General features: G+C 38.0%; 2 protein-coding genes and 1 long non-coding RNA gene across 10 annotated transcripts in view; 1 reads left to right on the top strand and 2 right to left on the bottom strand.

Annotated features, from left to right (window-relative positions):
• The window catches only part of SLC12A8 (solute carrier family 12 member 8), an 83,526-nt gene extending 75,410 nt beyond the window's left edge, over positions 1–8,116 (bottom strand). For 3 of the 8 annotated variants that reach the window (XM_063288758.1, XM_063288760.1, XM_063288759.1), the window contains exon 1: positions 8,028–8,116. The gene's annotated coding sequence lies outside the window, so the exon portion shown is untranslated. The remainder of the gene's footprint in view (positions 1–8,027) is intronic. The other 5 variants (XM_063288766.1, XM_063288762.1, XM_063288761.1 and 2 more) reach the window with 3 other exon arrangements.
• LOC134487154 (mucin-13-like) overlaps positions 1–14,110 on the bottom strand; it is a 193,621-nt gene extending 179,511 nt beyond the window's left edge. Inside the window, exon 1 of the mRNA XM_063288767.1 lies at positions 14,107–14,110. The gene's annotated coding sequence lies outside the window, so the exon portion shown is untranslated. The remainder of the gene's footprint in view (positions 1–14,106) is intronic.
• On the top strand, positions 8,126–14,418 carry LOC134487155 (uncharacterized). Its single transcript, XR_010066829.1, has 3 exons — positions 8,126–8,440; positions 13,180–13,245; positions 14,398–14,418. It is a non-coding gene; the product is annotated as an uncharacterized LOC134487155 (long non-coding RNA).
• Positions 14,419–22,542: the final 8,124 nt, after the last annotated feature.

Below are 22,542 nucleotides of genomic sequence, written 5' to 3'. Positions count from 1 at the left end.
GGCTGATCTGAAAGCTGGTAAAGACCAGATTGTTTTGGAGAACTCTTGGTGAATGAGAGGCAGACATCCTGACTTGGTTAGCTAGACCATCACTCTTATTTATGTATTTAATCCTGTTTTAATTGTGATGCTTTTATCAGGTTTTTCAGTTTTACGTTATCTATTGGGTGTCTTATATATAATTAAAACAAATGTACAAAATAGACACAGATAGATGAACAATCCTCACATGGCCTGGACCAAATGGGCCAATCACCTTCATGCTATATGTAGGGTTTAATAGAATGCATGGTTCTCATCTTGGGCTTTTAATGCTTTTGGTAGCCTTGAGCTTCCACCATCTCCAGTAAGCAAAGCCAATAGTCAAGGATGACAGGAACCGGGATCCAACTATGTCTGAGCATCCAAGACCAAAAACTGCTGGTTTATATGGCCCCTAAAGGACTTCTATCTAAAGAATAATTTGACCTTTAATGATACTCGGTATATTAATTTTTGTCATCCATTATAGGAAACTATAATCTTACATCTGATTACCTGGAAATTAACTCTTGCTGAATTCAACCACCTCAGGAGGCATGAATTATATTGCACCGTTAATCCTATGAAAGTAGGATGGTTGTTAAAATCTACAAATAAAAAGGTTAATAAGAAGCTATTTATGTTCATCCCAGATACTTTATTTATTTATTTAGCCAATAGACTGAATCTAAATTATGTTGGGCTGAGAATTGTTATACCTTTTATGTTCATTCAGCAATACCAAGGACTCTGCTTTTGCACCTTAGGATGTTTTATCAATAAACATGAAGTAAGGAAGTTCTCTGAGCCAAAATCACCATTTTCAACAGATGTCTGTTTCTTAAAACAAAAAGAGCACTATATTTCTAATAATAGATTCACATGGACTAACTTCCAAAAGGACTCCCTATCCTTTTAGATGTTTTATTGCTAGCTTTATTATGTAAGGTGATCTGATATCTCATATAACTTTATTTAGATAAAAGCTTTAGCCCACACCACAGCTGATTTCTTTAAAACACCTTCAGTATGGCACCTAAGGGTAAGACTTACTTACTTACTTACTTACTTACTTACTTACTTATTTATTTTATATCCCACTTTTATTATTTTTATAAGTAACTCAATAACTCCTTCCTCCTCCTATTTTCCCCACAACAACAACCCCGTGAGGTGAGTTGGGCTGAGAGAGAGTGACTGGCCTAAGGTCACTCAGCCAGCTTTCATGCCTAAGACAGGACTAGAACTCACAGTCTCCTGGTTTCTAGTCTGGCACCTTCTGTAAACCCAGTTGGTTTACACAGTAAACCATGGATTACTGTGATATGTGAACCCAGTTAATGTTCTGGTTTGTTGAACATGCAAAACCATGTTATGCTTAGGTGCTTAATATGGTGACTGAGCTGGGACCATGATAAGGATCATGACTGAGCTGGGATCATGGGGATGAGCCTTCTCAGTCTCTGCCTTCCTTCTTTGAAACAGCCTGCCTCCCAAGGTTAGATTGCCTCCCACCTTATTGGAGTTTTTGCATAGCCATTAAAACATGGCTTTTCAGGACAACCTTGGATAGATTGTTGATGAGGGGGATCTTCCTGCTTTGGATTAGATGTTGTAGCTGTTCTTGGGGGTGCTGTTGCTTTGTTTTGATTAGTTTATAACAGTTTCTATTTTAATGTTGTATTTTTATGTGTTGTAAGTTGCTTTGAGCCTTGTTGGATTAAGTAGCATATAAACTGTAGTAAATAAATGGTAGTTGTGTCCCTTGACCACAGTTATTAACCATGATTTCTAATAGATGTATTCACCTAGATCATGGTCCAGGGTGTTCTTAAATCCCCATAGTTGCCAATCTGTTGTAAACTCCCAATTCCAGCATCTATAGAAAAAGAGATGGAAGACCGCAGCAGCAACAAGATGGGTCTGTTTCAGCACCAATATCTCCAGTATTCTCAGTGCTTTTTTCCACAGTTACTCTGCAGACATGTGGGGGTAGAGGTGACATTGGAACACATTAATGTCCCCCAGGATGCTCAACCTTCCCTTGGTCTCTCCTCCATGGGATTTTTAACATTCTCTCCCCCATGAATTACCAATAAATAAATAAATAAATAAATAAATAAATAAATAAATAAATAAATAAATAAATAAATAAATAACCATTGTAAACTTAACCTCTGGTATGTTATAAATGGATAAATTAACACATACTAGTTTAAAATTATTGCATGCAAATGTAACCATGCAAATATTTAATAATGCAAATATATTTAATTTAATAATATTTAATTTTTACAAACTTCACTTTAAAAGCACAAGTACATGTGCTTTTAAAGTTCTTCAGTAAAGGTGTGGTTTTTGAATTAAATCTAAATGCCTCTTCCATAGATATTCTGTATTTTAATGTAGCTTCACTTACTGTATGTTCTATTCATTTACCCCTGGGTGCCGTACGGAAGGTGATTTAAAGAAATGAACTTCGGTGCAGACTAAAGCTTTTATCTAAATAAAGTTATATGATATGTGAACGCATTCATCATCTTTGTATAGCATTGTCTAGTAGTTTTTGTTCATTATCTAGCAGCTTATAGCATATAGGTTGAATAAATAAGGGGAGAGCCTTTTCGCACTCCTTTGCCAGTCTGGAGCCTGTCTGTTTCACCGTATTCTGAACTGTGGCTTCCTGATCTGTATTTAAATTTCTCATAAGGACAATGAGATATTCTGGCATTCCTATTTTTCCAAGCACATTCCACAACTTGATGTGATAGGCACAAAAGCCTTTCTGTGATCAGTGAGGCACATACTGACTCCTTAGTATTTCACTTCCTCAATTATCTAGCATTCGTTAGCAATAATGTCTCATGTTCCTTGACCTTTTCTAAAGTCAGTTTGAACATCTGGCATCTCTTTTTCCATGTGGGGCTCTAATCTGTGTTGGATGAGTCTAAGCATTATTTTGCTAGCATGTGAAATTAAGGATATTGTGTGATAGTGTGCACATTCTGTTAAGCCTCCTTGTTTTGTTACTGGAATATAAATTGACCTCTTCTAATCTGTTGGCCGCTGTGTCATTCTCCAGATTTGCTGGCATAGCTTGGTTAGAACCTTGACTAATTCTTCTTCTATTGCTTGCCATATTTCAGTGAGCATTCCATCAGTTCCTATAGTCTTCTGACTTGGTACTGACCTGAGTGCTGATCTAACTTCATTTTCTAGTACTAGAGGTTCCTGTAAATATGGAATATCTTGTAAGGTATCTTGGAAGTAGACATCTCTAATGTACAGAGTTTCAGTATAGTCCTTCCATCTTTGTTTTATCTCCTTTGAATTGGTTACTATCTGTCCATTGGCATCCTTTAGCATACTGATTTGAGGTTGGAACCTCCTTCTGAGTTCAGAAATTTTATTGTACACCCCACAGAGTCATGTATGTGAGATGAGTGGCTATATAAATGTGATGAATAAATGTGATGAATAAATAAATCTTTTGAAAGACTTTCCTAGTTTTTTTTAAAATCGTATGGCATAGCAGTTCGGTGTTCATGTTGCTTTTTCTTGCTGGGAAATCATCTGGGAGGTCCTCCCTGTTTCCATCTTCAGTGTCTTTATAGATGTTGTTGTAATACTGCCTCTTGTCTCTTCTAACAGCTCCTTGAAACTCTTTAAGTTCCTTTCTGAGATTTTTGTCTTTCTGGGCTTTGGCTTCTCTTCTTGGCAATTTCCACAATTAGTTCTGACATCCAGTTTACTTTCTTCTTTTTCTTCATTTATGGCAGTTTCTTATCACATTCATCCTTGACAACTTCTTTAAATTCATTCCATAGCTCCTCTGGTTCTCTATCAAAGAGGTTCAGGACATCAAAGTGATTCCTGATTCTGCAGGTTAAACTTACCTATTCCTTTAACTGTTCTTCATATAACTTGGCTTCTGATCCTCTCACCATTTTGGCACACCTCCTCTGAACTCAACCCAGTTTGTCATTGTCCTTTTTGAACTACAATGCACAGAATTGAACACAAGGATCTAATCAAAGCAAAGTACAGTGGCACAATTACTTCCTGTGATCTAGACTCTGTGCTTCTATTAATACCTCCTAAAAGAGCAGATGCTTCACACTGCTGGTTCATGTTTACCATGTGATGTACTAGAACACCCAGATTCTTTTCATTACTGCCACGCCAGATCTCCATCCCCACCCCCTACCCTATCTGTACTTATACCTTTTTGTATTTTTTTCTCCTCACATGCAAGATTTTATATTTATCTCTGTTAAATTTAATCCTGTTTGTTTCAGCCCACTCTTCATGCCTGTCTAGAACTTTTTGAATCTTCTCCTTCTCTTCTAAAGTGTTGGCCCTTTCTAGTTGTGTCATCTGCAGATTTGCTCATCATTTACTCAACCCCTTCATCCAGGTTATGAATAAAATGTTGAACAGCACAGAGCCCAGGACTGAGTCCTGTTGCATTCAGCTCAATAGAACTTCCCAGTGTCAAACGTCTGGTAGAACATGGTGAGTTAGACATCCCTATAGGAGCGAGAGAGCATTTACACTTGAGATTGTCAGCTGGATGGTGGATCATGGCCAGTGAAATCTCTCTGGAGAAAGGAGAGATCATGAGATTTCCCACATGCACTCTGGACAACTGTTCCTCATGAGTAGATTGCAGGAACTGAGGTTTTTGTAGCTGGCTTATGAGTGAGCTTATCTGCGCTCACAGTTGTAATGCAGAGTTTATGGACAAAAAGCTTCAACCAAGTCTCATTTCTTAATCACCTTTGGAATTACTTTTTACTGCTTTTGAAATATTAAGAACCTTTGGAATGGCAAGTTTTTATCATATTCATTGGGTGAATTTCCTTCACCTTAGTGAAAGAAGTTTTAACTATGAGTTTAAGGACTTAGGAAAATTTTACTTTTTGAAATAAAGAACAAAAGGGTGTTTAGAGTGTTGATTTTGGAAAGTTAAAAACTGACTAAGGGTCCAGATAGATTTGAATTAAGACTTTGAAATTAAATGTAAGAATTCTTCCCTTGGTAAATTTCTGTTGTTTGGGCTTTTTAGGAAAAGGCACATGATAGGCTGGGACTTGAAGGTTGGACACTAGAGGGAACTTGAAGAAACTAAAGAATACAATTAAAGGAGAAGAATACTTAAATTTGTCTGGCTAACACAGAACGGAGCAACATACTTTAACACTGGATGTGTTGAAGAATATTTTTGAACAATGCACTCAGAAATTAATTTTAAGAATGTCTGACATCATAGACAGATGGTGTGTAAATGATGTCAAGGAAGAGAAACAAGCTATACCAGATAAGACTGAAATTGATTTGAATGTGGATTTAAACATGACAAGTTATAAGAATGATATGGAAAGTGATGATATACTGGATATACAAATGAAACTGGTTGATGTCTTCATACTTAAAAGGGACATACAAATATCAAACCAGAAGAGTGATTTGGATAACTTTTCTTTACTGGATTTACAAAAGAGATCTGTTAAAGTTTTGAAGGATTCTCTGAGAAGGGACAAAGAAAAAATGAAAAGAAATCAAGTACTAGGACATTATTTGAAGGGAATAAAAACCAAGATTATTAAAAGTACAGGGAAGGAATATAGTTAGCGTGATTAAATGTGGCTTATTTAGTCAAGGTTAAAATAGGTATGTAGTTATCTCTGGTAACCCTTAATGGACTTTTGCTGACCAGGATTGAATAACAAGGCTTTAATATTGTATTTATAGTTAAGGGATGAGATATGGGAAGAAGAGAGCATTTGCTGTATTTTAAGAGATGTTGATAAATTACTAAAATTGTTTATAGTTGTTGTGATGAAGAGGGAAGTTACTTCTTTATATTTTTCTTTTTTTTTCTGTACTTTCTATTTTTTCATTTTATTCTTATATTTTTTTGTTTGTATTTTTTTATTGTAATCTTTAATAAAAAATTATTACAAAAAAAAGTAGACCTTTCCAATGTCAGGCCATTTATGAGTACTTTCTGAATGCAATCATTCAACAAATTATGAATCCATCTACAGTTCTATCATCGGGATCATATTTTACCATTTTATTAATGTCAAATGCTTTGATGAGGTCATGATATACTTTACCCAAAGCACTTTCCAATCCATTAAGATAATATGTCAATCAAAAAAGAAGGTAAGGTTAGTGTGGCATGACTTGTTTGTTCTAAATCCATGCTGGCTTTTGTTAACCCTTGCATTCCTATCCAGATGCTCATAAAAATCCATCCAAGGATCTTGCCCAGAATGGACAGCTTTACATTACTTTCTCTGCCCCATTTACAAAGGTGATACTCTGGTGAGATTAGGTCTGGCTTGGTTTCTCTGTTGCTTCTCTACCACTGAGAAACAAGCATAATCTTGATATGCAACTTTATCATAATCTGGTCTATATAGTTACTAGCCCTATTGCTTAGTCATGACCAAAAATAGAACACCTGTTTGTTACCCAATACTAGGACTACCACCTGGCCTGAAAGATGTATCTCTTTGTTGCTATCTAACGGCCTTGGGATTTTTGCAGTCTGGGCATGGTAGCTGTATCAGACACCATCAGGTTTTTAACGTTTAATTAATATTAAACAAGCAACCAGTCTCAAAATTTGCAGTTCTAGAAACATGCATTTTAAAGACTGCTTGTGCAGTATGAAATTCAGGTAATATAAAAACTGAATTAGATTAATTAGTAAAAAAAACTGGCCGATCAGCAATGTGAAAGTAGTTTCGCGCCCATATAGCGATAAGGAGAATGGCCATAGATCAAGATATAGTAATCACTGGCCTCTCCGATTTGAGCTGGGAGACTCCCGTCTGGAGAGATGATCCACATAGGCAACACTGAACTCAACGGATCAGTGCTTGCGCTTGTCAAAGCTGTTCCCTGCGTCCTTGTTATAGAACCTGGGGACCCTGTCAAATGGAGTTGCCAAAATAATGAAAAAGTACTGCTAAAAAAAAAAATACCAATACATTCCTAAGTCTCATGTGCTGCATTTGCTTGTAGTACCTGACCCTAAGCAACAAAAGCATACACACAGAATGAATGGTCAAGTGTGTTATAGCCACACAGTGTGTGCACGAAAGGCGATCACGTTCTACTCACTACTTTCACAATAACCCCACCCACCCAAATAATAATCCTACAGATCTCTAAATTCGCAGGTAAGTGCTTACAAGACTGCCTGCGGTTTTGTTCATTTAGGGCATAGCCCTTTAATTAAAATCCTCCGGAGGCGTGGTTATCGCACAATTCAACTGCTTAGAGCCGTGTGTCTCAACCTTGGCAACTTTAAGCTCTGTGGACTGTGCTGGCTGGGGAATTCTGGGAGTTGAAGTCCACGTATCTTAAAGTTGCCAAGGTTGAGAAACGCCGGCTTAGAGAGTAACAAGACACCGACCAATATTCTGTCAGAGCGTCTGGGAGGGAGACTTTTAAACTGCGCGCCTGGGAAGGGGCGGGTGACGGTACGCACGACGCAGATATTGGAGAAGCCGGAGAGAGCGGAAGCCCGACCCGCCCTCAAGCAGGCACGGTTCGCGAAGAGAGCAGCTTTTCTCGTGTGGGTGGGACGGCTTTGGGCGGGCTTGGTTTCCACAAACGGTGACGAGGCAGCCCGCCGAGAAACAGAGTCAACCCTCGCCTCGAGGTCGGCAGCGTCTCAGGGCAGGGTTTCCTGGATCCGGGAGCCACCTGTCACGGTTCCCCAGCTTCCCTCCCCATCCGTCTCAGCAGCAGCCGCCCGTTTCAGACGGATCCAGATCCGAAACGAGGGAAACGCGTCTCTTCCTTCTTCTGAAGCTTTGCTTAATTCTTTCCCGCTCCTGCCACTTAGAATTAGACGCCAGCCTCGCTCCCTCTTCCGTTGGGCGCGATCTAAGCAAGGGGCAGCTTTCCTTCGCCGCCCCTCTGCCGGCTCCCTCGTGCAATCCCGCCACCCCGAATCATCCTGATTGGGGGATCCCAGCGCTCACCTGTCTTCTTCTGCGCCCGATGCCGAAGAAACGGTGCAGCCTCCCAGTCTCATTGGCTCGGCAGTCCCTATTGCCTCCCTGTGTGCCACGTGGACTGGACTGTGGGTGGCTCTTTTATGGGGCAGGAAGGACTATTTCCAGGATGTTTGCTCTTATTTTGGCCCTCCTCCTCTTTCTCGCCCTATTGACCTGCCAGGAGGAACTTCCACAGCCTCCTTCTGGAACTTCTGAGGAAAGACGACACACCCTTGACCTGACAGATTTCCGAATGGCTGGCCGTGAACGTCTTGCGGATGTGCATTACGGTCTGTGAGCGAGGGAAAGGGTTATCTTAGTTTGGGAGATGAATTAAAAAAAGAAAAAAAGAGCCAAGCCAAAGCTTTTCGAGGGGGCAAAATAGCTCCGTGCTCTTAGTATGACAACATTGATTCTGAGGGGGAGCAAGAGGCACAGAAAGCCAATTTCAGACAGATAACCTTGAACCACAGTTCTTTAGGGGAAAGGAAATGCTCTTTACACTTCAGTTAATCTGCTTTAAATAAATATATAAATCCTGTTCTTAAACTATTTGTTGCAAATAATGTTCACTGATGTACTATTAATTTAATGACTCAGCAAGGGCTTTGAATATCCAGAATATTTTCCAAATCTGGTTTTGTAATCTGGTTTTGTTGTTTTCAAGGGTACACTTGGGGGATGCTCAGGCTACTGCTGTGTCTGGGAGGAGAGAGTGGGAGGCAAGGGAGGCTGGCACAGATCAGATACTCAGTTATGATTTATCATGCGGATTTCTTTTAGTAAAACACTTAATAGAGACTGTGGATTTTACATTTCAGTTCTACAGGCAACCACAACAGGAACAGAAAAGCAACCACATAGAAAAAGGGATTGTACCTTGACCCTGTCTTGGCTATCATGGCAGGCTTTAAAAGCTTTACTGAATAATTAATTAATTAACTTACATCCCACTTTTGGTTACTGTGAACTGGCTTTAAACCCTGAAATTTCCATTTTTCAAAAGATAGAGGCAAATTCACTGTATTTCATTCTTCGCTGTTTTCTCATTCCTTCTTAGAATAAAATAGTTTGTTTATAACACAAAGAAAGGAAAAACAGTAAAATATCTTGAAACAAGGCTAAGCGCTTAACAAATTTATCCAGGCTGCTGACAAAGTTAAGATATATAAAATGACAAGACTTCCAGCAAATGCTAGCTTTTGTAAATATATTGTGCATCACAGACAGCTAAAAGATACATGTTTGGTCAAATATTTCCTAAGATAACATTTTCCAAATGCTGTTAATGAATACTTTGTTTTGTTCATAATGGAAGAGAAAAACAATATTTTTAAATTATATTACAAGCCTTTGGAACAGAATACATCTAACAGGTTCATTTTTGTCTTTTCCCAAAATTAAATATTAGCTATCTTGCTGGGGAAATTTGTTTTCTGGTTATTCAAACAGCTTCACAGTTTGTTATGCACTGACAGACTGCTTTTTTCCCTTAATGCATGGAAGAAACCAAGTTAAGCACATCCTGATCTCATGTAAATTGTCTCCTACTGCAAGGAATGCTTGCAAGGCATTAAAGGGTCTAGCAGGAATTGAAGAAACACTAAGATGGTTTGCTGTGGAAAAAAAATCAAAGACCACAATCTGTGTCTAAGCACAAACAACATAAGGCCCACCCACTTTGAGTGGCTTTTTTAGAATCACGAAGAGCGCAATTCATGGTTCTAGATAGTTCAAGCTGATCTGAAAATTTAGTGGCAGAATATTTCAAAAAAAGTGATATCCAGATGGCATATAATTGTGTTTTGTTCATTATTTATTACAGTTTTCCTATATCCCCCTCTACAGTCCAGATTTTCAAAGCACATTGCCAAATGTTTCTAATAATGATAAAATAGCAGTAACTAGAAGGACAACACTCAGCAGCTTGAAAGAATTAAAAACTGTAGTCCATTGAAAATATAAAACTCCTGGCCAAGTAAAAATATCTTCCGCTTATGCAGAAAAAAATATCAGGATGAATGAGGTTCCCTGGAGAGGACATTCTGTAACTGGAGAAGTCAGGAGAAAATCTTGTTCTTTCCTGCTGCCACCCATTTTCTCCCTGACACTTTCTTGCTCTTTCTGACCCATTTTTCCCCCCGTCTTTCCCTCGGTGACTTTTCTCTCTCCCTAACAGCAGCCAGGAAAGGGGTAGATGACTCTTAGCAAGATTTAATTTCATTACTCATAGACCTTAATTAACTGAAGGACTCCATTTGCTCATTCTGTTAAGGTAACCAGCAGTGCCTTGAACTATGTTTCAAAATAAAGCAGCACACAAGCCTTTAAACTCCCAATACTATAATTTACATTCTGAAAAAAAAATTACATATTGAAGCATTGCAGATGTTTTCTCTGTTTATTAAACTTGTTAACCAACCAATTACTGAGGTTTCTCAGCAATGTATAGAAAAAGCAGAAAAAACATTGTTAAGATCAGGTATATTAACATAAAAATAAAATAATAAAGGATTAGAAACATTGTTAAAGATGAGAGTTTAGGGCCTTTTAAAATGTCAGCAAACAGTTCAGTCCCTTCAGATGTACAGAAAGTGCATTTCAGAGATTCACAATAGCCAGAGAAAAGGCTCAGCTCGGAGTTAAAATAAATTAAACCTGCAGCAAGTGTATATATAAATAATATTAAAAAGTAAAGTTCAACAAGTTCAATTCCTGGTGACTACATGAACACATCTATGCTGTTTTCCTGGAAACTTTATGGAAGTGGTTCGCCACTGCCTTCTTCCAGATTGTTCAACTTTGTCTTCTTCCAGGTTTCAGCTTTGCATTTGAACCTATATAGCCATGGAATTCCCTAGTAGTCTCCCATCCAAGAATTACATAGGACTTACCCTTCTTCTGAGCCCAGTTCAGAAGAAAATAGTTCAGTATTTTTATATAATAGTTCAGTATATTAATAATAATAATACTATTATTAAAAAAATAAACAATTCCACTCTCACCCCTATGGGTAGTATGTGCCTTCCTCAAACTTGGGTTCTCTACCAGAGGCCTGGGAGTTTGAGGGGTCTGCGCAGTAACTTAGCTGTTCCTAGCACTGCACTCTTCTGGACAGAGAGCTCTGATGTTGTTCTGGGATCTGTTGGAGTGACTCTCCCAGCTTAGGAATCACAGCCCCGAGTGTTCCTAACTCATCCTCTCTAGTTCCTCCTTCAGGCCCTGGTACTCCTCCAGCTTCTCATACTCCTCCTTCCTGATGTTGCTGTCACTTGGCACTGCTACATCTATCACCACCACCATCTTCTGGTCCTTCTCTACTACAACAGTGTCTGGTTGATTAGCCAGTGCCTGCCTGTCCATTTGGATCTGGAAGTCCCACAGGATCTTAGCCCTGTCATTCTCTACAACCTATGGAATCTCCCATCTGGACTTGGGAGGGTCTAGCCCATACACTGTACAGATGTTCCTGTACACAATGCCAGCTACTTGGTTGTGCCATTCAGTGTATGCTGTTCTTGCCTGCATCTTACACCCTGCCACTATGTGTTGGACTGTTTCTGAGGCCTCTCTGCACAGTCTGTACCTCGGGTCCTGTCTAGTGTGGTAGACCCCTGCTTCTATGGATCTAGCGCTTAGTGCCTGTTCTTGTGCTGCTATGATCAGTGCCTCAGAGCTGTCTTTTAGTCCAGCCCTTTCCAGCCACTGGTAGGATTTCCCAATGTCAGCCACCTCAGCTATCTGTTGACGGTACTTGTCATGCCATAGTACTTCCTCTGCTTGATCTGTCTTGTCTTGCCATGGTACTTCCTCAAACAGACAGACAGACAGACAGACAGAGTGCAGATTCTACTAAGGCATGTCGGGGAAAAAAGATCAACAATTAAAAAAAACTGGGTTTTTTTCCCCCCACAAAACAGGTCATGGCAATAGCCTTGTGGGTGGTGGGAGGATGGTGGGAGGGAAAAGTCCAGGTAGAGCAGGCTTCTGGGGTGTTCTTCACCTGCCTTCTTCCCTCTCCCTTCAGGGATCCTTCCAACAAGGCAGTAGGTAAAAATGGTTCTGTGCCATATGTGGTAGGAAAGGAAGAGGTCATCAGGAGCAGGCTCCTGGAATAGTCTTCCCCCAAGCCAACTTCATACTGTGAAGACAAAGCACAGTGACCACGGTTCAAAACTGCTTAGGTTCACACATGGAAGTTATGATAACTAAGGTGAAATTTTCATTTCCTATCATGAAGAAGCTGATTTCCAATCATTGGCTGTTCTAAAAGCTATCTTTTGCCCAAAGAATAATTGTGGTGAATTGAACAGTGCCAAGCAGGCAAAAGGAAATAGGAAATGTGGCTATGAAATGTTGCAGCTAAGCAATCTAACAGAATGCAGTATTTTTAGGACAGCAAGTTGCTACAGCAACAGCCCATCTTTCTTGCCAAATTAGTGAGAACTTTCACAACAAAGTAGACATCCCACAGGATCATAGAAACTGGTAAATGGGAGGCATAGGGGGGAAAAAGAAATCAAAACTTTGCAAATATTAAGCAATGAAGAAAAAGCAAAACTGCTCCAAAGAATTATTAGCTTAGAAACCGCAATTATGATAAATAATTAGAAAAAAAAATAGTTCCCAGAGAAAATGGTCTCCGTGGGAAGGCCATGATTTTGGTTTACTTTATATAGACCAGTGTTTCTCAACCTCGGCAACTTTAAGATGAGTGGACTTCAACTCCCAGAATTCCCCAGCCAGCATGCTAGCTGGGAAATTCTGGGAGTTGAAGTCAACACATCTTAAAGTTACCAAGGTTGAGAAACACTAATATAGACTATCCCCAACTTGGTGCCCTCTAGATGTGCTGAGCTACAACTCCTATTGTCTATAGCCAACACGGCCCCAATTAGCAGTGCTTGTTGCAGGTGATGATATTTGTGTTCAGTGCATCTGCATGATGCTAGGTTAAAACTTTTGTATAATATGCAGGGAATATATATCTGGTCAGTTTAAAACTATTAACCTTTATTTTAGGAATGAGAAACATGTGGTCTAGGGCCATATGCCATTCTCAGCTTACTTTCAAAAGTCCTCTGGAAGCAATTAGATCTGATCTTTGATCAAAGCTATCTGTCCCTTCCCTTCCCAGGTAGTCTGCAGCTTGGGAGAGAGAAGATGGTATCTGAAAGAGAATGAGATACAGAAAGGGAAACAAGTAAGAAAGGAAAACAAACAAGAAAAAGCAGGTGTCAGAAAGAGCACAAAGGAGGAGTATGGCATCAGTTGTTTTAGGCTCTGATGCCAACCCATGTTGGGTTCCTTTCCACCTCCCAAAGCCTCCCAAAGCCCCCAGAGGGAATGGGACTGTAAGTAAAAAAAAGGGTCTCATCTCTGCTTTAAGATAGCTACTGATAGCATTGAAATGATATGGATCAAACTGCCAGTTTGGTGGGAAAATGGCCATTATTTCAGTGGTGTAATTTTTAGGTCAAAAACAGCAAAGTAAAAGTAGGAACAAGAGTATAGGTCTCTGGGGAAGTGAAATGCTCTTGTTCCCATTCCAAATCCAGAAATTGCACTTTAAAATGGCCTAAGTATTTGGCCCCACTCTTTCTACTGAAGTCACTGGTTCACTGGAAGGCCTCCTATAGCAGGCCTCTTACAGCCGGCAAGCTGGCTGGAGATAAACTATTCAGGTACAATTGCTTTCTTTGAGTATCAGAGACAAACACCCAGCTACTAAATTTGTCTCTATTATGCTCTGCTTTGAAGATATAATTTCTAAAAGGAACTAAATAATGATGACTCTAGAATGTTACAGTACCATTGGACAGGGTAGCAAGAGGTAATAATGAGTAATACTGCAATGACTTCAGCAATGAGATATTTCCTTGAGCGACGTATGTAGATGTGAATAAAGAGGTAAAACTGTACATATCAGTAAGGAATTCATCAGTGACATAGAATCAAATAATTGCAGAGATTCAAGTATTGATTTGAGGTTTGGGAGGCCCAAGAGGATTCTTTTCCTCCAAATGGGCTCATCTTTATCTCATTATCATGGCGGTTTGTTTCCTTGTCTCCCTTTTTCTACAGTCAATTCACATCAGTGCTCAGGAGGAAGTTGAGGCAAAAGAGATTAAGGCAATTGGAGGCTACGTTCCTTCTTATTGCTTGCACACTTGAAGAATGCAGGTAAGTAGTCAGCAAGATGAACAGCAGGGAGAGAAATCTTTTCCCTTTGTTGGAATGTGGGTTTCTGTAATTGCCCCTGGATTCCAAGATCTGGTTGACAACATAAATGAGCAGTAGATGAGATTGGAATACGGAAGTATGGAGCATAACTGAGTCTTCTTTGCTTCTTCAGCGACTTGCCAAGAACATCCCTCCTGACAAAATAAAGAGCAGTAAGTAAAGGAAAGAGAGAGCCCAGACAGCACATGAAAGGGCTTGAAAGAGATCAGACACAACGTGACTTACAAACTCTTCCAGCCTATGAATGAACTGTGGCTGTGTTTGTGGGTCATGTTAAACCAAAAAGGTCACTTGAACTGCAAGGGCATCACCATTTTACTTCCTGTTGCCTGTGTTTTTTTTTAAATAAGTTTTGTGGCTTACAATGTTTTCTAAACCCCAACTACCATTCTGAATTTCTGACAAACGGCTTTTGCTCAAGGTTTTTTATAGGTTGCAATCTTGATTTCTGGAAATCCACAATGGTATTTATAAAAATAATAAAAAGGTGGGATAGAAAATAAGTAAGTAAGTAAGTAAGTAAGTAAGTAACACTTTCAGCTTCAGGTAAGCCAGTAAGCCAAATAGTCTGGCTAAAGAATGTAGATAAAATAGCAGTACATGCAGACTCATTTGTGAAGGATAATTCCATCAGACATTAAAACCAGACATTCAGAAAACTGAACTACCCCCAACAAGATCAATAGACAAATCAACAGAGCCAAATCAATAACCAGGGAGGGCCTGTTTAAGAAAAAAACCTGCAACACAGAAACTGAACAACAGAACACCATGGGTTGTCACCCACAGCTCATAGCATAAGCCACTCAAATGCATTATTAATAAGTTATGGACCATACCGGACAATGATACTGTACTTTCTCAGGCACTGGGTGGCAGGCCCATACTTGCATACAGGCAAACACCCTGAAGCAGATTCTCACAAACAGCAAGAAACAACAGGACTATAATGCCAACATGGGAACCCGACATTGCAACAAATCCAGATGTTTACTTTGCCCCCACATCTACACCAACAGCTCCATCACAGGCCCCAACAAGTATACAAGATTAGAGGTGTTCTTCCTCCAATATGATTTGCCAACCATGCCCTTCTGGATTCTACATAGGATTAACAGGACAAACTTTGTGCAAAAGAAATAATTGATACAAGTTTGACATCAGGACTCAAAATGAGGACAAGGTAATGTCAAAGCATTTTAACCTCCCAGGACACTCTATAGTAACTGTTTTAGAAAAGTGGAATTTTAACAGCACCATCAAGTGAGAAATTGTTGAATGCACAGTTTTCAGGCAATCTCAGAAGGTCTCAACAAACACAATGGGTTTTAACACATTACAATTGTTAATTGATAAAGTACTTGTAATCTGTCTCACACCTCATCTGAATCTGCATAACCAACCTAACTTCCCCTCCCTTTCCCCCCACTCCAAATTAAATCCTACATCAGTCTAGCCACTCCATACGTCTAGATTTCATAGGTAGTTATGGTACATATATGGAAATAAACAAACAAAAATCTGAACGGACATATGATAACATTTGATAAAAATGTGACATTAAAAAAAACTAAGTTGTTTCACCACTAGCTTCACCATTAAATGTTTTTTATTCTGGGGATGATTACAGCAAGAAAACTGTAATAACATATGCATGTGAGCTCAGACTCCAGAAAGCAAGAATTATTCAACAAAGGCAGGAATTTACCCTAGGTGATCTGTTTACAAATTGCTGAAAGAACAAAAAGTGATCTTAAGAAAGAAGGAGGGATTAAGAAAGATGACAGAATTGGAAATACTTATGCAGAATCAAAGCCAGCTACTGGGATGTATATATAAATTGCTATTAAAATATGACATGGAGGCTGAACAAATCAAAAACTGCATGATAAAGTGGATGTAAATTTTAAAAGAAACAATTACAATACAACAATGAGGAGAATTATGGGAACAAATCAATAAAATTTATCCCACATTATAATTTAAGGAAAAAATTAGTACAATTTTTTTTACAGATGGTATATAATTCTGTCAATATTCATAAAAATAGATAAATCATATAATTCAAAAAGTTGGAAATGTCATGATAAAGAAGGAATGTTTTGTTATATATGATAGTTATGTAAAAAAAAAACCCCTCAAAAGTACAGGAAAAAAATATAAAATATATACCTCAAATATTTCTACCAGGAATTGTTCCAGAACATATAAACAAGAAGCATAATTTATTAAGATATATATTGACAGCCACAAGGATAAATCTGGTACCACACTGGAAAAGAAGCACTTTGCCGACTAGGAAACTGTGGAGCAATGAGAAAATTAACCATATATATTTATAACAGAAGCTTAACAAAATTTAAGCAAGAATGACTCTGTTTTATATCACATATTACACAAGGCAAACTTAGATAGAGTATGGTTTCTAAGGGAAAAAATAGACAAAAAGACAAATAGAAATCAGAAACAATTCCTAATGCTTAGAAATATATTAATTGCAAGTACCATGTGGGGTAAAATGGGTGGGAAGAGTATAATTTGGAATCAAGTGCTTTCTTAATGATTTTATTTATATTTATTTTTTTCATGCAAATCAATTTTTTTTTCCTTTTATCTTTTTATATGTGACTATTTGTGTTTACTTTCCAAATAATAAATAATTAAATAAAAGCAGAAGAGTTTTCTGATTCACAAAAAGCCTGATAAAAGAACAGAAAATCTGGTCCTCTATTTGATTTGCACCAAAGCTCCAAAAACACCAGTTTAGGTGTGGATATAGTTGTAATCCCCAAACTGGCAAGCAGAAGATTGTATGATCGGTTTAAGCATTTTGTTCTTTCAAAAATATTTAATAATGAGGCATGCCCTCGTACAGCCTTATCCCAACATTCTCATTTTTCTGCATCCCATTCTTCAATTTACATTTATCAAGATTTTCCTTCATATGTATCTGCACTGTTTATATCTATCCTTATGAACTGATTGCAAGATGGGGTGGGGGCTGTTCTTTGCTGTTTCTCTTTAAATTATTTCATTACTACTTTGTGAAAAATTAAATTAAATTTAGAAGAAAAAGAGAGGAAAAGGTGGTACCAGAATCTTGAGTTTTTGCCACCATAGACTAACACAGTTCTCCTCCTCCAACATCCCTCTAAGTTCAATTGTGCAAAAGCCAATTGTTTACGGAGGCAAATCAAAGAGAAATGTATCTGCTACAAATTAAGATAATCCCTGCTATAAGCAATAGACAGGATGCAAAAGACGACTTACTGGCAATCAGCTGATCAGAATGGAATATTCCTGTTGGTTCATCAACAGGAACAGGAATGCATTCCAGTTGATATGCATTATTGTAGAATCATATTTGTTTACAGAAACTTCAACCATGCAAGTGCCTCTTTATATTCCCTTATGTTTAACTATATCATACACACACACACACGTACACATAAAAGCACACCCTCCTCTAATAATAGATTTATAATGGTTTCTTCCTGATTCTACAGAAATTGCGTAAGAGATCAAGAAGAGCTTCTACTCTTAAAATACTTTTTCCATCGTATTTATGCATGTACGATAGAGATTACCACAGGCTGTTGTATTTTGCCATCCAGATAGAAGCTTAGTATCAAAAGTCAGATAAAAAAGGAAAAAGGTAATCATAAATATACAGCAGTTTGTACTAAAATAGAAGTTGGTGAAATCCAATTGGATTTGTCTGCTGGAGACAGCTGGAAGAAGAGATTTCCCTATTCCTACTACAGATTCTGCACCCTTAAAGTATGTCCCAAAGGACTTGAGGGGAAGAAAGAAAAGGAACAGAAGTCAGCATGCTCAGTGTTAGATGTCACCAGACTTGTTCCAGACAGTTCTATTCTTTAGAACAGTGTTTCTCAACCTTGGCAACTTTCAGATGTGTGAACTTCAACTCCCAGAATTCCCCAGTCTCTCTCTCTCTCTCTCTCTCTCTCTCTCTGTGTGTGTGTGTACATGTATGATATAGTTAAACATAAGGGAATATAAGGCTGGCTGGGGAACTCTGGAGTTGAAGTCCACACATCTGAAAGTTGCCAAGGTTGAGAAGCACTGCCTTAGAGAAGAAAAAATTAATCAACTTGCATTGGTAAAAATCATCAATACAAGTATTTCATGAAGGTTCTGGAAGAATTGATTATTAAACTATGCAAACAGTTTATAGCCACCATTCTATCTCATGTAACATCTAAGTTAATCAAATTCCAGGAGAATACCATAACTGAATTCTTGTTTTCAGTTTCAGAGACCATCTTACTAAAACAGTTGTGGGAGAAAACATTGTATTATTCTCTTCTGCTAGTATAAAAAGATACTACGTACAAATCTTAGATAGCACTTCCACTATTGTATTATTCAGCCAAAGGATGTTACTCTACTACAGTTTTGTTACTACATTCTTTATAGTATCATCTGGATACATGGCTGTTTGGAAAGGATGGCTATGACAGATCCTTCATCCAGTGGCTTACGATCAAGGCTCAGCAATCTAAAGTTGTGGCCCCTACAGCTACTTCCAAACAGCTCAAGTTTTAGGCACAGAATCAGCCACAGTTTCCTGTCATTCTGAGGCACGAAACACACAAAATTTATGGGGGAAGCCTTAAAATAGGCTCATATAAACACGTAACACCCCTCCCCCACTCCTAATGGAGAAAAGGAGCCAAATCTATATGAGTGATGTGGCCTGGCCCACTTGTTCTCATTCTCTCTTGTCCTTTCCTAAATAGTGACATGTAGCCCCAGCCACCAAAAAGTTATGTATCTCTGATCTAATATTTGAAAATACTATAATCATGAATACTTGCTAAAACTGTAGTTGGAATTTTTTAGAGTGTAAAACAGGTCTTTTAGTAGGTAGTGTTCTGTGCTACTTATTTTTCCTGTGAGAACCTGACTGTGTTAAAAGCTGTTGATTTTCCAAGTAGTGTGGTTGGTTAAACTGCAATTCAAAGCCCACACTTGCTCCATTATCCCTTTCACATCACATCACTGCATTGCAGATGATTAAAATGTGGAATTCTACATACTTTTGCCCAAGTTTACCTCTCTTCTCACCAGTGAACATTTCTGCTCTCCCCCCTTATAACACAATAGTTATGAGCATGCTTATAGCTGTATTACCCAGTTGCTTGTACCCTTACTTTTTTTTTTAACATTAGAATTCTGGAACTACAACATACCAGCTTATTGTAAATATGTATCATTTTGTTTTTAAAAAAAGAACAACGAAATGTTAGTCATCCTGAATGTGAAAAATAGCAACTCACTGCTGATGATAAAGTAGCCAGTAAGGGTGGCATCCAGCCGTGCAAGCCAAACTCTGCTCATGCAACAGAAACTTTAGCTCTTCCCTCCCCACTAAGGCATCTCTCAAAAACCACTCTGAAGCACTGAGGGACCTCCCATTGTGCTCATTCTGAGGGTACACAGAGGCCTGCAGGAAGGAACAAGCCTCCTTCCTATTGTGCTCACAACAATTGGATTTTACTGCATAATTATTCCTTTTACAAAAAAAGCTGATCAAGAAAACATGCATTTATTGTGGATTATGTAGAATAGAATGTAGAACATAATACACAGTGCTTACAGACTGCCAACTTCTGTGCTATGATAAATGATAAATTTTCCTTAGGTAGATAGATGCAAAGCACCAAGCTATTTCTAAAACTATAGCTATAGGACTTTGGCACTCTCTTAAATTTTAGTATTAAAAAAGAAATGTAAAAAATAGCATGGGCAGATGGATGAAACATTCATGTGTGTTCAGACTTGTGTATAAGGGAATGGGAGATATGACAGATAATGTGTATTGCTGATGCTAAAGCCACCTCTCTCTCCTAAAGCCATTAAGAACAAAGCACTATGGAACATTAACATATTTAGATCGACACTTCCAATTCATATTTTTGTGCCCAGATTAACCCCATTCACAGAGAGAAAAAGAGATTAAAACACAGGGTTATGATTTAAAGATGTTACCTGGATTCTCCATGAAACTGAAAGGAATGGTGCCAATTGCCTAAATACCTGACTAGCATCTGGTTCAGCCACTTCATTATATGGTTCAAGTTTGCATTATTTCCATGTCATGTACAGTAAGTAGCCTAGCTCCATAGGGACTCAGACATGATTAGCATACTACAACCTTTTATAGAACATTTAGTACGAATTTGAGTTATCAGAAAAAAGTGTATGAAGAGCACAGAGATATGATAGGAATAATGAAGTTTTGTGAGTCACATTTCTTCTAAATTATTGCTGTTGATCCTAAATTACCATTGAAACTTTCTATAAAGTTTACAACCTGAGGCTGAATAATTTTGGTTAGGGGCGCTGGTATTTGGGATTTTCCCCAGTATCAGCTACAGAAAAAGTTAATTGTTATTCTACAAATTTGGCTGTGAGGTAAAAAAAAAATAGTTTCTACCTATCCTTTTTTAAAAGGAAGTTCTATCCTACACAGTATAGCAAAAATGAATTTCTGTACAGTACCTGGGTGGAACACAGCTGAATTCAACAACCCAGTGAATTTACATCTGTGTTACACATGCTGAGTCAACAGTAAATTGGCTTATATTGAATAGGGTTTATTTATAAAAAGTGTGTTTGGGATTGTTACCCTTTGTAAAATTTAATTTAAAAAGATAAATCTTCCATGGATAAAATATAGTTTTTGAAGTTCTCACAAATTTTCAACATCATTTGTAACTTTATCCATCTAGACCATAACATCTAAAAAAGAACTAAAGTATTAACATTAGTATTAAATGCACGCTGTTATTATTAATACTAAGACTACCTGGAAGAAAACATGCAACATAAAATATAAAGCATTCTAAATATTAATAAATATAACAATGAAAAATACAACTACTGCTACGCAAAAGCAAGCTTAAGTTGTAAAATATAGTAAATAACTAAAGCTTAACATTACTAGCCCAGAACTGAATATTTTAACTCTAAAAACGGTCTCTAGTAATAAAAATTAGTATTAATAATGACACAGTGAAGATTGAACCCAGTGAAACATTAAAACTTAGATCACCATCCTAGACAATGATGTAATAGGAGTATGATTTGCCTCTGATCAACCATTTCTTGCTGGCAGTCAGTTCCTGAGGATTATACATGCTGCAGTGCAAAACACAGCAACTATGTATGTTATTGTGGAATTATAGTCTGGGTCTAATAAACAGAGGCTTGAGCTGTATGATCTAGGAGAATTTCAAAAAGTTGGGAAGATAACAGCATTTCATATTTCCTTCTTAACACTGAATTAACACTGAAAACCATGTTCAGGAAACTTAACTTTTCCAGATTTTCAGGAGCATCAATTTTCCAGATACATATTTTATTTTCCCTATAAAACCGCTGAAGGGAAGGTATCACACCATGCAAGAGATGGGGTTTCTAGTTTAAAAAAACCCTTCTAGGTTTAGACACTTTTAATTGTGTAAGATGGGCCGCAGGTGTTACTGTGTATCTACAGTTGTCAATGATAGGTAGATTTGAAAGTCTGTCTAGATCAACCTGGTGCTCTATATCCATATTCGTTGTTTCAACACAAAGCTGGCCTGATCAAATCCCAGGGGTGGTAATAGAAAGAAGAGAGCCTTAGGGAACCTGACTTCATCATCAGGGATTGCTTCCAAACAGACTGGAATCCATCCTCCAAAGACAGAGGAACTACGCCCAGAGGGAAAAATGATAGTTTTAGCTAGTCATTTAATATAGATATCTATGGTCCAGCCTCCACTTTCACCACACACCAGCAACTGTAACACAGTGAGACGCCTGGATTGCTGATCTTGAAAATTTTGTTTGAATTTTCTCAGACCAAACCCAGCTGTGCACGGCAGAGCATCTGTGCTAATGTTTTTACTATAAATAACATACAGCTCCTTTTGTTCACAAACCTTTAATGGCAGGTACACATTTTGGGCAATATAGGAATATGAAAAACCATCCCCCAATACTTAAAAGATTATTACCTATTTAATTGCCTGTTTCCGTGCTAGGTATAACTCTTAGATCTCCTAGCAAAACTCAGGATTTTGGTCTTTTGATAGGTAATTTGCAGTTTATCTTCTTGCATAATTATGTAAGAGCCTTCAGCGCTCTTCTGAGACCTATATTAGTCCTAAATAATATAATCACATCATCTGTATATAACAGATTTCTCACTCAATTGAGGATGAATGTCCAAATTTGTTAGGTAATC

This window comes from Candoia aspera, chromosome 1 (assembly GCF_035149785.1).
Source record: "Candoia aspera isolate rCanAsp1 chromosome 1, rCanAsp1.hap2, whole genome shotgun sequence".
In the NCBI taxonomy this organism is placed as follows: Eukaryota; Metazoa; Chordata; class Lepidosauria; order Squamata; family Boidae; genus Candoia; species Candoia aspera.
The sequence above is the reverse complement of the archived record's forward strand: the minus strand, read 5'-3'. Positions and strand labels throughout refer to the sequence as shown.